This window comes from Balearica regulorum, chromosome 3 (genome assembly GCF_011004875.1).
Source record: "Balearica regulorum gibbericeps isolate bBalReg1 chromosome 3, bBalReg1.pri, whole genome shotgun sequence".
Taxonomy (NCBI): domain Eukaryota; kingdom Metazoa; phylum Chordata; class Aves; order Gruiformes; family Gruidae; genus Balearica; species Balearica regulorum.
In genome coordinates this window covers 115,594,020-115,608,865 of record NC_046186.1, presented here as the reverse complement: position 1 = coordinate 115,608,865, position 14,846 = coordinate 115,594,020, and the positions used below count along the sequence as shown (strand labels likewise).

The window sequence follows — 14,846 nt, the reverse complement described above, 5'->3', positions numbered from 1 at the left end:
ATGAACACTTAACTCTTCCACTCCAAGGGAATTCCTCAAGCAGATACCAAAAATACTGCAGTAAGGACCAGATTTAGACTTCTCATTACAGCAAAATGTTGGCTTCCAATAGGAAAATCTGTCCTCTTTTGCTATTACCATTTCATTGGCTTATGAACAATGTAAAATGGATTTACAGTCTTTCTGCATCTGAGAATTTATTTCTAGAAGGGCTGCTGTAAATAAGGAGAGTTTGTCTGTTAAAAGAGCATTCCTACAACCCAAATCCACTTTAGAGAGTCACTGTCCAGGCTGAAGTCAGTATGTTCTTAAATTGCTTTAATAAGTTTATTTTTATTTTTGGAATAAGTTACCAGCAAACAAAATACAGCAAGAAAATGTTTACTTCATAAAGCCTCCAAGAAATCAATGTTTTCGATTTTGAATCTAATGCTGTTACAGTCAGAAGGTCCATTACCCAAAGCAGGAGTTTCAGAGCACTTTTTTTTTTTTCACTTGGACATATGAGTTGAGGAAAACAACGTTCTCCAGTTCCAATAAGGCCAATGTATCTAAGCCTTATTTCTCATTTGGAATTAATCAATACCACTGCATATTACTGTGGTTTCCACAAACACCAAATATACTAGACATCTTCTATTAGAAAGTATTGCACGTAAAATGAACATTAAAGTAACAAAACTCAGGAGACTGCCATCAGGATTCAGGCACTTATCTCAGGCAGCTCATTCTTTCTGTCCTCAACAATCCAGCCTATACAAGATTCAAACCTCTTTGTCAGTGCTCTTCCTCCTCTCATCACTGACAGTACAGTGTGAAATTTAAACAGCTCTGGGATATAGATGTCTTCCTTTAAATCTTCCATGCTAGATTATATAAAGAAGCAATCAAACATACTTTCACTAGATGTTTCTCCCCGTTTCATTTAGGCTTAGCAGTAGAATCAGAGGAACATTTGAAAAATATGAATCTAAATGTTGTGTTACTTCACGAAACTCTTTTTCAACCAAAAATAGCATCATTTCCTCAAAACCAGAAGACCAAGTTATTTTTACAGTTACCATAAGGTAATAAATTTAATATTTCAACTAAAAATCTACCGACTTGCTTTAACAGCTGCAAATAAAGACACTATCTGTACCTAAAATCTGTAAAAATGGTGAAAACATTATAAGAACAAGCATGTTTTTAATTCATACAGGCAAACACATCTGGCTGGGAAAGTCAATCAGGTTTAAAATCTGGCTCTACAGGAACACAATATTTGTGTCCAATGTACAGCACATATCCACACAACGTGTGAAGACAGATGTCGCAAGTAACACATAACTGGGATGTTTTCATTCTTACCATTTCTTAAATTCCTTTTAAAACAGCGTTCTACACAGTGAGAAAATTTATTTCTGGATGTTACCCTGAAACATGCTAGCTGGGAACCTGTTCTAAATTAAGACAAAAAGATGCTGGATCAGAAAGTATTAGAACTAGATTACCTAAGGTCAACCGTTCTCAGAGATTTATTTACACAGCAGTACGTTCTCCACCACATGTAAACCCTTCAAACTTCACACAGACTATAGTAAAGAGCAGATTACAACTGCCCAGAGGTTCACTCTTATATGAAAGGTTCTCCCACAGCTTGGCAGAGGAAATACAGTTGCACAGGGAGAACAACCATAGGTCTTCCCTTCCATTACTGCAAACTTTCGCTTCTTTTTAAGTGAACAAAGATTTTTTTTCCAACACACAGAGAACAAGTAGGTGAGGGGGGGGAAAAAAAAAAAAGGCAAAAAAGCCAACACCCTGACTGAAGCAAGTTAAACACACGTAGCAAGAACAGGCTTACATTATTCATCATTTATCCCACCTACGACTTTATCTTATATTAAAAACAAAATACAGGAAGGACACCTAAAACTTCAAACAATAAAATCTTTTTTCCATCACTTTTCAATAGACATATGAACTTGAGTTTTCACTTTTTCCTTCCCTGTAGTACCTACTTTCAAATGTACTAAAGCAAAGACAAGATTTACCCTTCCTTGTGGTTCTTCCAAACCAGGACTCTCGGATTTGAGAAATCCAAATTATTTACCTTACAGAAGCTGACTCATTACATCATCTTGCAACTGGTACCAATACAGAAACATTCCTTGCAGTATCAACCCCAAACTGTAATTGCTAAAGACATTAGCGGGGAAGAAAGTCTACTGTCAGTTTTCAAACAAGGCACATTTCAAGACCTTTTTTTTTGTGTGCAGAGGAGCAGCTTAGGCAGTGTGTTGTCTGCACAAAGGAAAAATAAAATTAACAGACAAAATTTCTGAAACCTAGCAAAGAGTAGCATCTAAGACACTTCTCTTAGAGGACTATCTAGAAAAGTTAGGAATATTTTGAATCCCCATGAAAGTGTTCACATGTCATTGCACTGAAGTGTTCACAAAGATATAGTTTAAGCTGTCAAACAGTACAACAGCCCAGAATGGAATGAACATTTTGTTGAAAAAGATAATGAGTATCTGAAAGCAGATTATGCCGCTGAGTACAGTGAAAACGACCAGATCCAGCATCAATTTCTTTACCGCTGGGTTTCCAACTGATACTACTACATAGCTGCAAGGAGAGCTCTATGAATATTTCAAGAGGAAAGGGCAAAGAGTTGACAGAAGTCCATCTAAGCTGCTCTTTTATTTCCACTGTGAAAGACAAGTCTTGTCAAAGTACTGAAAGCCTCAGAATATTATTTTATGTAATTAGGATGTTAAAATGCTTCATTAACTTAGTAAGTTACTAAAGAAATTTAAGTATAAATGTAAGAACACATGCTGCAGTCCTCAACATAACACAAATATGATTCACTGTGTATAACTCTGAATTTTAGACTATTAAATCCTTTGCTGAACAAAACCATGATCTGAGCAAAAATAAAATAAAAATAATAATAAATTAAAAAAAAAATCAGACAGCATGAATTGATCTATTGAGGCCGAGACACTTCAAATGCTTACTTATAAGCAAATTAAGGAAGTACAAAGAAGAGGTCATACTTTCACATGACCTTAGAAGGTCACGCAATATGTACTTTATGCAAACATCATGTGGAATGGAAACACTATAGTCAAATTAGCTTTTTCTGAGGTCTCTTTACCATACAGTTAATTTGTATTTTTAAGTTTAAATTCTCATATTCTCAAATTTATGCTATTTATTTTCACTAATATGAAAGGAATGTTTAAAAAACCCCAAACAATCCAAACAACCAGCCCCCTCAGCAGTCACAGGTACTTCACCTCTTCCCTCAGCTCTCCCAGTTAATGTTACATTCCTCCAGGTACAGCTCCAATTTCAGGAAGAGGAATCGCTACCTACACATTAGCTGTATGAGCATGCATACAAACTTCTGTGCGCGCCGACAACACAACCTAATGCTTTTATGCTTAAAGTAGGCTAATTGGTTTTCCAAGTCTAGTTCATATGTCCAGAGAATAAAACAAGGAGGAAATACTTTTAATTTTGTCCAACCTCCAAGGACCAGCCAAGTTAAAGACCATCATCCATCAAACTCACTTTACAATGAACTCAACAGCTGAAGAAGTCAGTTCTAATGGAGCAGATCACACTGTAAACTGTGCACAAAACCAAAACTTATATGACAAACACAGTACAGCTCTTGTCAACGATACTTCTACTCACTCCCTTTGTTTATGAACAGATGCTTGCTTTAAAAGGAGTGTCAAACTTCTGAAGGTTTCAATTTCTGCACTGAAGCTGGAAGGAAGGGGCTGTCACCATCAAGAAGCCAACTTACTGAGATGCTCTGAAGGAGTCCCAAGGTTTAACCCTTGGTTTAAGGAATTGTCTTCTCTAAGGAAAAAGAATTATTTTGGTTCATCGGGTAGCCATTTATAACAGCAAAGTGAAGTGTCAGGACTTAGTAAGCATTTCAGCAATTTTGTCCCATTTTAGAATGGTGCTACTTCTAAATAAAATAAAATCATAACTCTCCTTCAGTATGTCATCTTCAGATGCATTTAGCAACTGACATGCATTACAGCCCTTAAAAAAAAAAAAAAAAAGCTTATCAGGAAAGACCAAACACACGGGACAGTTTAACTTCTTGTACCACACCACCGAGCCCTCTCTTTCAGCTGCGGCCCCGCTGAACCTCACAAAAACGCGGGCACTTGCCCCAGGCCGGCTGCCACCCCGCCCGGAGCCGCTACGGGAAACCGCCCGCTGCGAGGAGCGGCATAACGCCGCTCGACTCCCGGGGCCCGCCGCAGAAGGACAAAGCCGCCCGGCTACGAGGCCGGCCCTGCCGCGGCCCGTTCCCTTGCTCCAGCCGCGGCGGGACGAGTCGAGGGAGAGGCGCCTCAGCGAGGGGGAGCGCTGCGGGGCTTCACCCCCCTGCCCAGCCGTCCCGCCTGGCAGGGCAGCCCGGCCCCATCGCCCTCCCCGTGAGGATGGAGGAGGAAGGTCGGAGAGCACGATGCCCTGACAGGCCCCGGCCGCTACAGGCCCCCAGGCGAAACCCCGAGGGGTCCCCGCCCGCCACCGCGGGGCAGGGGGTGCCCTTCCTCGGCCAGGCCCGGAGGAAACGAGCCGCCCCCTGCTCGGCGGCAGCGGCAGCGCCGTCTCTTACCTGCGGGCTGCGCGGGTCGCGGCGGAGCCCGGGCGGGCATGGCGGCGGGCGGGGAGAGGGGAGGGGACGCGGCCGGTTATCTGAGGCCTCCCGCGGCAACCGCCATCGAGGGGGAACCCATGTCACGGCGACAGGAACCGCGTCGCTACGGCCCAGCCCCCTCCCGGCGGCCACCGCCTCCTGCCCCGCCACCGCCCACTTGGCCTCCCGGCAAGCACCGCGTCACCGCCCCCGGAGTCGCGTCACTTCCAGCAGCGGCCGGCGGGGCGGGCACGTAAATAAATAAATAAACGAGCGACTAGCGCCGCTACGGCGATACTTACCCCTGCTGGGTAAGGTAGGCGGTGGTTTAGTCGCGCAGCTGCCATCTTAAGTGCTGGCAAGCCGCCTCTGCCGCGGCAGGGCGGCCATCTTGGATGAGGCGATGCCGTGAGGAATGCGGCTGCCATGTTGAGCTCGGGAGGAAGAGGGCAGCGCCGGGTTGCGGTTTTCCGTGCCCTGGCGTAGGCAATATGAGGTGTTTTATTTTTCGATTGTTTTTTTCTTTTCCCCTATGGGTGTCGCGTTGTCTGCGCTAGGTGAAGCCCTGTGCTGGGACTGCCTGCGCTCGGTGCTAGGGTTCCCGTGAGGGGGGCCGGGGCCGTGCGGGCGTTTGCGCCGTGGAGAGGCGCTGATATAAAAAATGCATCCAAAATAGAAATGGGGAATTTGGAGCGAATCCCTTTTCGCAGCTGGCCGGTGGTGCGGGGAGGTGGCGGGAGGAGCTAGCGGAAGGGCCGCGCTTCGCGGACGGGAGCAGCGCTGTGGTACCGGTAGCGCCGGGGTGAGGACCTCGGCGGAGCTTCTCTGCTCCGAACGTGATCGTGGTTATGCCCGCGCTGTGGAAGGGTTTACTTTCCAAGTCTTGAGGGTTAGGCTAGCATTTCTGCATAGGAAATTGTTTACTGCAAAGCTTCACCCCTTTGAAGTTTAGCGGGGGGAGTAGTCTGATCCCATATGTGGGATCCTGCAACCCTGTTTCCAAACCCGTGTCTGGAACAGGCTGCAATACCACTGATACCCCTTTTGTGTCCCGTTGTGATCACGGGGTAAGTTCCTTCAGCCTCAGAGTTTGCAAACCGCTTAGTCCAGGTGGAGTCCCTGAGGGTCTGTCTGCTCCGCGCTGAAACCTCTGCTCCTCAGCATCAGGGTCTCCCGGAGTTACCACCTTCAAAGAGTAGCTTGGTACAGATTTGTTTCTGGAAAAAGAGATTCACGTGTGCCTATGCATCACAGGGAAGGTGTGTACATAGGCTAGTTGTAAGTGCAACACCAGTTAAATCAGGCTTTTTATGGTTTTGTTTGCTTGTTGGTTGTGCAAATTCTGTAAAAAGGAGTAGAATGACCATTGAAAAGGCATACAGGGAAATACTATTTTTAAAAATAATTTTAATATTTTTAAAAATGCATACCTTATTTGCCCTTTTTCCTAAGGAGCACAAGTAGACAGTGGTTTGACCTCATAGGTGAAAGCACATTTACAGCAAAATAACTAAATGAAGTAATGAGAAATAATGCACGCATGCTTCTGTTTTTCAAATATGTTTCTTTTTTGTTTTCTAATACCTATTTACACTGTACTGCTGAATATTGTCAGAACTACCAGCGCATTAGGTCTTTAAAAATGCATAGCATGCTTTTAAATAATGTGCAAAGCCTGCCATTCATCCTTTGACAGTAGTGAACTGAATGCAGTACAGCAGTTACAACATGCTGGCAAATTACAATAATAAAATAGCTATCAAAGTGTAATATTAAAGCTTTGTTCCTACAGAGGCTTAAGCATATATTTAAACACACAGTAGTTTGGCTGAGGAAGGCTTAAAACAAGCCTATTCATAGAACTTTCAATGTTTGATATAGGTTTGTGGAATAAACATGCCTCAAGTGCATTTAAGAGTATCTCCTAATTCAATAAGCAATATAAGGCCTTTGTGAAGCAAAAATTATATTGTTAATACAATGTTTCTGTTACATTAGGAATCCTGTTACAGTAGCTGAAGATAATCATAGGTGACTATTAATGAGGCTGTATGAGTATTAACATTTTGCCGCCTGGTGGCCATTTTTGGGTTGGTTTGTTTGTTTGTTTAGGTTTTTTAATCAGAAATGCAGTGTAAAGCTTATGCTGACCTGGCAGAACAGAAGGAGAAGTGGTGAGGGAACTGGAAGGTAGGGCAATTTAGCAGTCAAGATCTTTGACCTTCACCCAGTGTACAACATTGTGTTTTACAAATTGTAAGGGTGAAGAGAAGAATCTGTAAAAACAGTGAAATACTTCGTTGTAAAGCAACAGACAAACTAGATTGTCTCTTCCTGTATCTAGCACTAGCCATTAAGTTCCAGGAGTCCAAAATACACCTCAGTGTGTCATGTTAGTCCATGAAGAATTGTTTCCCATTCCAGCTAGTTTAGTTGATGGTCCTTGGCCAGGAGTGTTAATCATCCTTATGGCAACACTGTAAATAATATAATTAGAGGAGGTAATTTAATAATTATCTTCTTTTATACAGCTGATGTATCAATGACTTGAATGGGCATATGGAATAAACGCACTGCCCATAAATTCCCTAGACAGCAACCTGAGCCCCAGCACCCTAAAAAAAATGTAAAGCCCTTCTGTGGAAAAGACCAAAGCCACAAGCACAACCATGTACCACAGGAAGAGAGCCAGAAAGGTTGACAGTGTCAGTAGTTAGGTCCTAGAATAGAAGGAAATTTAAGTAAAATTCCCAGGTGGTTTGAGGAAATGACTCATATCCTAAGCTACAAAGAAAGGCAGAAAATGCCTCCAAATGGTCCCTGCCAGTTTGACCAGAGGGAAATGTCCTTCTCGGTGGTATTTAGTAGTTCCTAGGACTAGAAGCTTTAATCAGTATACAGTTGTGAGTCTGTAAAATTAATTTAACTTGAATGCAGGATCAGATGAGAGGTAAGCGTTCCACATAAAATAATGAAGGTGATCTTCACTTTGACATAGTGTGAATGATTGACAAGATGTCTGGGATTTCTTTAGTCATTCCTGCGTAAGCTTTGCCTCTTGAAGGAGATTACATTTGCTTACGAAGGCAGACTGACTCTTTATAATAGCATTAGCCATATTATGTGTTAGTTCTGTGAAATGGAATCCATGAGTTACAACACTAATTTCAAGGTTATATTTTTGACATATGAAAGTTTCCTTTACAGAATTGCATAGATTGTGAACAAATTTTTTATTTGGAGATTATCCTGGAGTGATGTTCTATCCACTTTCAAACATATGGTGGCTTTTTTAAAGTGTCTGTTTCCAAATAATCTCTTTTTTTACAGGATGGTGAAAAACCATTGTAATTTTGAGATATCCACCTCAAAGCGAAGCTCCTCTGCATAGTGTAGTACAGGTTTTAAGTCAAGCAGGACTGGTCTTGGTAACTCTGAGGTCCAGCCTTGAGTTGTTAGCTGTAGCAAAGCGGCTGTATCAGTCGCTGCTGCTGAGTCCTAAACTGTCAGGAGAGGGCGCAGCCTTCCTAGAAGTCTCAAATGGAAAAGTATCGTGGTGTGTCAAGCTGATTCAGAAAGGCTGTCTCCCAAAAGTCTGCCTGGTCTGGAGGCTTAGACACTCCTCCTGGGTTGGGAATTGAGAATGGCAGGGCAAACTTGTTATGGTCTATATCCATGTCCTTCATAAAACTTAGTCTCAAGAAAATTGAGTGTTTATAGGGAAACAATTTAGCTTTTTATTTCTCATTTTGGAGTTTACAGTGTGGTTCCTGAATATAACTTTTAGTTATACTATAAGCTGTGGCATATATTATGTAGTATAATGCAGAATATCTTCTGAAAGATGTTGAATTGGTGGCAGTGGAAAGCCCAGTTCTTTCTTTTTTTAATTTCCAAAATATGTACAGTACAACATGGCTTCTGGCAATGCAAGCTTTTTCTGCCTTCCCCACTCAGTATATGGGGAAGAAACTTGCTGTAATCAAAGACTAGGTAAATCTTCAAACGTCAGGCAGTTTGCTTCATTCTTTGCTGAGCCTGGCACTGCTGCTGATCAGAAACTAGATAGTCTTTTTCCTGAGAAATTGTGATGCTTGATTTTTTTTTTTAAATTTGAATTGGACACTTGAAGATTTGAAAATATCTGTAGAATTAATTTTAAATGGTCTTTGGACCTATCAGATCATTTCATTTCACTGATGCCGAAGGCTTTTATTTGTGCTGTTGTCTATGCAATGCTACCTAATTTAAATTTTTCTGTGGAAATGAAATATAAAAAAATCAAGCAAATTGAAAACAGGAAATCAAACCATTGCAGTTTATCTTCACAGAATGTATTGACTTTTTCCCATCCTGACATGAAACTGAATTGGCACATTTCTCTGAAATGTTTTTAATTCAGTAAAACTGCATTTATCTTCTGCCATTATAGCTGAAATAACCCCTACTACCACATTATCAAGCGGAAGGAGCTTGTCTGACTGAATTCACCAATCAGCCTCAAAAGCTTTACATGAAAATTGTTTGTGGCTGTGGTTTCATAAGGTGGGCATTATCAAAGCTAGCTGAAGGAATAATACATGCTTTCCACTGGCTTCTAAATTGGCAACAGTTAGTAAAAGAAAAATTGTGCAGCTACTGTTAGTTAAGTTAAACAAAGCTGCAGCTGAGCAGAACTGTTACTAAATTCAACTGCTGATCTGTCCTTTGGCATCAAAGTGTGGTAAAACAGATCTATGAGCAGCTAATGCTTGTTTCTTTGAGCAGTGGTTGGTGCACTGACCTCCATCCAGAATCAGTGCAGACTGCCTGGGTCTTCCACAGGGCACTGCAGAGTTCTTGTCTGTGTAAGAGTTGAGAGAGCCAGGAGTACCTCTTAGTTTCAGGGCCCCCAACCACATCAGGGACTCCCTTGTGAAGAACCCGTCTGGGTCTGTAAGCTGGCTGTGCAGCAAAGATCCTGAGGATCCCTATTCCCTCCAGTTCTAACAGTGTCTGAATTAATTCCTGCTCCATGGGGTCTTCACATGTCTCTTTGATAGTGAAGGGAACTTGCGGAGCCTGGCGTCCTCATGCTAGGTGTTAGCTGTTATGAAAACCCATGGGTGGCGGTCCCTGTTTCCTCTCTGATCTATTCAGAGGCACCGAGGTACTCTTCTGAACATCTCAAATGCCCACATCTTCTGCTGTGTCCTTTAGCGTTGACCTCTGGGTGTGCAGAATGACCAGGCGCTGGTTTCTCTTGTTTTGGGGAACTTACAAAGGTGTCTTAGTTTCTCCCAGCTCTTCAAGGAAGTGACTGTCTCCATCTTGCAATGGCATAAAATATAAAACATTGTAAGACATGTTTTAGATGCAACATATAAATCTTCTGTTTGGAGTGCAAGCTTGTTACTGTCTTACACAAATCTCCCTCTGTATCTTTACTAGAGTCATAGTTATGAAAGCTAGAAGGCATTACCACATCAGCAGCCCATTCTCTTGTGATTCACAAGCTGTTAAAACTCCCAGAATGGTCCTTAATCCTAAATGTGTTAACTACAAAACCCCTATGTAGTTACAGCAAACAGATGAAATGGCAGTAATTTTAAGTGGGTCTCAGAAATCTCCTACATCTGAAGGGAATGTAGGTTCTTTGATTTTTAGCGCAGACTTATTTGGCAAGGATAGGGTTGCTGACACTCAGCAGTTTTTTGGGAGGGTTTTTTGGGTTTTGTTTGTTCTGTATTATTTTTTCTTCTAAGGAACTCTTTTCTGAGGCTCAACCATGTTTGGAGCTGATTTGGAGCCTCTAATGAACATGCAGGCTCACATTCTTGCCATACGAGGGCTACCCAGTGGATTAGCCAGCTCGTGAATATCGAAATAGCCCCATTTTTCCTGCCATGGTTTAGACCACATTCTCAGAGTGGCAGAAGTTAATGACTTCACTGTGGTAATACTATGTGTCTACCTGGCCTCAACGTATTCTTATATCTAACTCAGCAGCAGCATGTGCAAAATATATTTTAGCGTGTGTATATTTTAATGACGGCAAGACTTGTCAGAAGAGGCAATAGACAAACCAATGTAGCTGGCAAAAACAGGCAAGCTGTTGGCAGTGCTGATGTGTTCAGGTGTGAAGGAGATAAAATAAACATTAGAGGAGTGCAGGTTGAAAACAATCTGACTTCAGCCCTAATTTAACTGTGTTACTCAGGCAAGCTGAGAGGGGGAAAAAAAACAGCTGACAAAGTGTAGCAGCCCAGCAAGCTATGAACAGCCAAAATGATGTACAGGCAATGCATACTATTTCCTCCCAGGTCTGACAATACTTCCTTCTAAAAGATGGTGGTGAGTGAGTACCTCAACTGTCAGCAGGACAGAAAGATTTTTAATGCTGTCAGTACCAGAGCAAAGCTTTACAGTGTGACTAATTGATTTGGGGTTTTTTTCCCAATACAGGTTGTAAGTGCAGAAAGCCAGTAAGAAAAGAAATCAAAACTAGTCATTTAAAGACAGTACCTTGCTTTTAAGAGGTCTGGCTCGTGAGTTTTGTACATTTAAGATCAAAAGTGCTAACAGTGGTTGAAGACCATTATTCTGTTTTGATAATCCAATTTATTTATTGGGCAAAGGTGAGTTGATTTCCATAGCTGTCCTTCCTTGTGCATCAGCTGCTCTCTTTCATAGAATGGTTTGGGTTGGAAGGGACCTTAAAGATCATCTAGTTCCAACCCCCCTGCCGTGGGCAGGGACACCCTCAACTAGACCACGTTGCCCAAAGCCTCATCCAGCCTGGTCTTAAACACTTCCAGTGATGGGGCATCCACAACCTCTCTGGGCAGCCTGTTCCAGTACCTCACTGCCCTCACAGTGAAGAATTTCTTTCTAACATCTAGTCTAAATCGACCCTCCTTCCGCTTGAACCCATTACCCCTTGTCCTGTCACTACACTCCCTGATAAACAGTCCCTCACCATCTTTCCTGTAGGCCCCCTTCAGGTACTGGTAAGCCGCAATTAGATCTCCCCGGAGCCGCCTCTTCTCCAGGCTGAACAATCCCAACTCTCTCAGCCTGTCCTCATAGGAGAGGTGCTCCATCCCTCTGATCAGCTTCGTGGCCCTCCTCTGGACTCACTCCAACAGCTCAATGTCTCTCCTGTACTGGGGCCCCCAGAGCTGGACGCAGTACTCCAGGTGGGGTCTCACCAGAGCAGAGTAGAGGGGCAGGATCACCTCCCTCAACCTGCTGGTCACACCTCTTCTGATGCGTTCCAGGACACGGGTGGCTTTCTGGGCTGCAAGCGCACACTGCCGGCTCATGTTGAGCTTCTCATCCATCAATACCCCCAAGTCCTTCTCCTCGGGGCTGCTTTCAATCCATTCCTTGCCCAGCCTCTAGTTGTGCTTGGGATTGCACCGACTCACGTGCAGGACCTTGCACTTGACCTTGTTGAACTTCATGCAGTTCACACAGGCCCACCTCTCCAGCCTGTCAAGGTCCCTCTGGATGGCATCCCTTCCCTCCAGCATGTCGACCACACCACACAGCTTGGTGTCGTCGGCAAACTTGCTGAGGGTGCACTCGATCCCACTGTCCATGTCGCCGACAAAGATGTTCAACAGTGCCGGGTCCCAGTACTGACCCCTGAGGGATGCCACTCGTCACTGTTCTCCACTAGGACGTTGAGCCGTTGACCACAGGTCTTTGAGTGCGACCATCCAGCCAATTCCTTATCCTCCGAGCGGTCCATCCATCGAATCCACATCTCTCCAATTTAGAGACAAGGATGTTGTGCGGGACAGTGTCAAATGCCCTGCACAAGTCCAGGTAGATGATGTCAGCTGCCCTTCCCTTATCCACTGATGCTGTAACCCCACCATAGAAGGCCACCAAGTTTGTCAGGCACGATTTGCCCTTAGTGAAGCCATGTTGGCTGTTGCCAATCACCTTCTTATTTTCCATGTGCCAGAGCATAGTTTCCAGGAGGGTCTGTTCCATAATCTTGCCGGGCACAGAGATGAGACTGGCCTGTAGTTCCCTGAGTCTTCCTTTTTTTCCTTCTTAAAAATGGAGGTTATGTTTCCTCTCTTCCAGTTGGTGGGAACTTTGCTGGACTGCCAGGACTTCTCAGATATGATGGAGAGTGGTCTGGCCACTTCATGCACCAGTTCCCTCAAGACCCGCGGATGCAACTTGTCAGGTGCCATGGACTTGTGCACCTTCAGGTTCCTTAGATATTCTTGAACCTGATGGTCTCCTACAGTGGGCGGTTCTGCATTCTCCCAGTCCCTGCCTTCTGTGACCTGGGCAGTGTGGCTCAAGGATTTGCAAGTGAAGACTGAGGCAAAGAAGTCATTGAGTACCTCAGCCTTCTCCATATCCTGGGTAACCAGGTCACCTGTTTCATTCCGAAGGGGACCCACGTTTTCCCTCATCCTCCTCTTATCACTGACATACCTATAGAAGCTTTTCTTGTCCTTGACATCCCTGGCCAGACTAATTTCTATCGGGGCTTTGGCTTTCCTAACCTGCTCCCTGGCTGCTCAGGCCGTTTCTCTGTATTCTTCCCAGGCTACCTGCCCTTGCTTCCACCCTCTGTAGGCTTCCTTTTTTTGTTTGACTTTGCCCGGGAGCTCCTTGTTCATCCACAGGGGCCTCTTGGTGTTTTTGCTTGACTTCCTCTTTGTTGGGATGCATCATTCCTGAGCTTGGATGAGGTGACCCTTGAATATTAGCCAGCTGTCTTGAGCTCCTCTTCCTTCTAGGGCTTTGTCCCATGGTATTCTACCAAGCAGATCTTTGAAGAGGCCAAAGTCTGCTCTCCTGAAGTCCAGGGTATTGAGCTTGCTGCATGCCCTGCTCACTGCCCTGAGGATCCTGAATTCCACCATTTTGTGGTCACTGCAGCCAAGGCTGCCCTTGAGCTTGACATCCCCTACCAGGCCCACCTTATTGGTGAGAATAAGGTCCAGCATGGCACCTCTCCTCGTGTGCTCCTCTGTCACTTGGAGGAGAAAGTTATCGTCGACACATTCCAGGAACTTCCTGGATTGCTTGCGCTCAGCTGCATTGTCCCTCCAGCAGATGTCAGGGTGGTTGAAGTCCCCCATAAGGACCAGGGCTTGTGAGCGTGAGGCTGCTCCTATCTGCCTATAGAGGGCTTCATCTGCTCGGTCTCCCTGGTCAGGTGGCCTGTAGCAGACCCCCACTATGGTGTCCCCTGCCCCAGCCCTCCCTTTAATCCTGACCCATAGGCTCTCAGTGGGCTCCTCGTCCATCCCCAGGTGGAGCTCCATGCACTCCAGCTGGTCATTGACATAGAGGGCAACGCCCCCTTCTTGCCTGCCCTGCCTGTCCTTCCTAAAGAGCCTGTACCCTTCCATCCCAACACTCCAGTCATAGGAGCTATCCCACCATGTCTCTGTAATGCCAATAATGTCATAGCCTTGCAGGCACACACACGTCTCCAGCTCCTCGTTTGTTCCCCGTGCTCCGTGCGTTCGCGTAGAGGCATTTCAGTTGTGCCCCCGATGAGGCTGACTTGTTGGCTGGGGTGGCTGGGATTCTTTTGACGTATTCTCCCAGTGAAACCCCGTTGGTTCCTATTGCATTCAGAGCCCCCGGCTCGTCTCCACTAGGCTTCGAGCGTGCTGTAGTGCATCTGGAACATCTCTGAGCAGTAGGCCGAGGGCCCTTGCCAGCGCCCCATCCCTCCAACCTGAGCACATCATCCCACAACACGTCGCTGGCAAGCCTGATGTTACAATTTCATTACAGGAGTTGAGAGCCACCAAACACCCTTGTAGATCAGTTGGTAGGAAATCCTGAGGTACAAACTACTAACTGTGTACATGATGGGCACTATTACAGCAGTTTCTTGCATACTGGGCTGTTCCAGCTAATAATATGTATGCCCATAATCTATTAATATCTATTTTAAGGCTTTTTTCTTTCTAAGGCATTTCAGAGGGCTTTGTGTTTGGATTTATTTGGGGTTTCTGGGGGTGGGGTTTTTTTTTGATGTTTAGGAACACTAAAACTTACCTCTATAGCTGGGGTTTTTTTTAATACATATATATAAGACCACCTGCAATATCTTTTGTAATTGCACAAGTTCATTTCACATTTATGTGTCAACATACTGAAATTCAGATGCCTGGTTTGGATGTTTTGGACAAGTTGTCTTCATGAGCCACTG

At 44.4% G+C, this 14,846-nt stretch overlaps 1 protein-coding gene and 1 long non-coding RNA gene across 5 annotated transcripts in view; one reads left to right on the top strand and one right to left on the bottom strand.

Annotated features, from left to right (window-relative positions):
* AFTPH (aftiphilin) overlaps positions 1-4,832 on the bottom strand; it is a 47,237-nt gene extending 42,405 nt beyond the window's left edge. For 2 of the 4 annotated variants that reach the window (XM_075749678.1, XM_075749679.1), the window contains exon 1: positions 4,643-4,830. The gene's annotated coding sequence lies outside the window, so the exon portion shown is untranslated. Of the gene's footprint in view, positions 1-4,642 lie in introns of all 4 variants that reach the window. The other 2 variants (XR_012834777.1, XR_012834778.1) reach the window with 2 other exon arrangements.
* A 159-nt stretch (positions 4,833-4,991) lies between these two features.
* Positions 4,992-14,846, top strand: part of LOC142601152 (uncharacterized) — a 32,123-nt gene continuing 22,268 nt past the window's right edge. The window contains exon 1 of the long non-coding RNA XR_012834779.1: positions 4,992-5,159. This is a non-coding gene — a long non-coding RNA (uncharacterized LOC142601152). The remainder of the gene's footprint in view (positions 5,160-14,846) is intronic.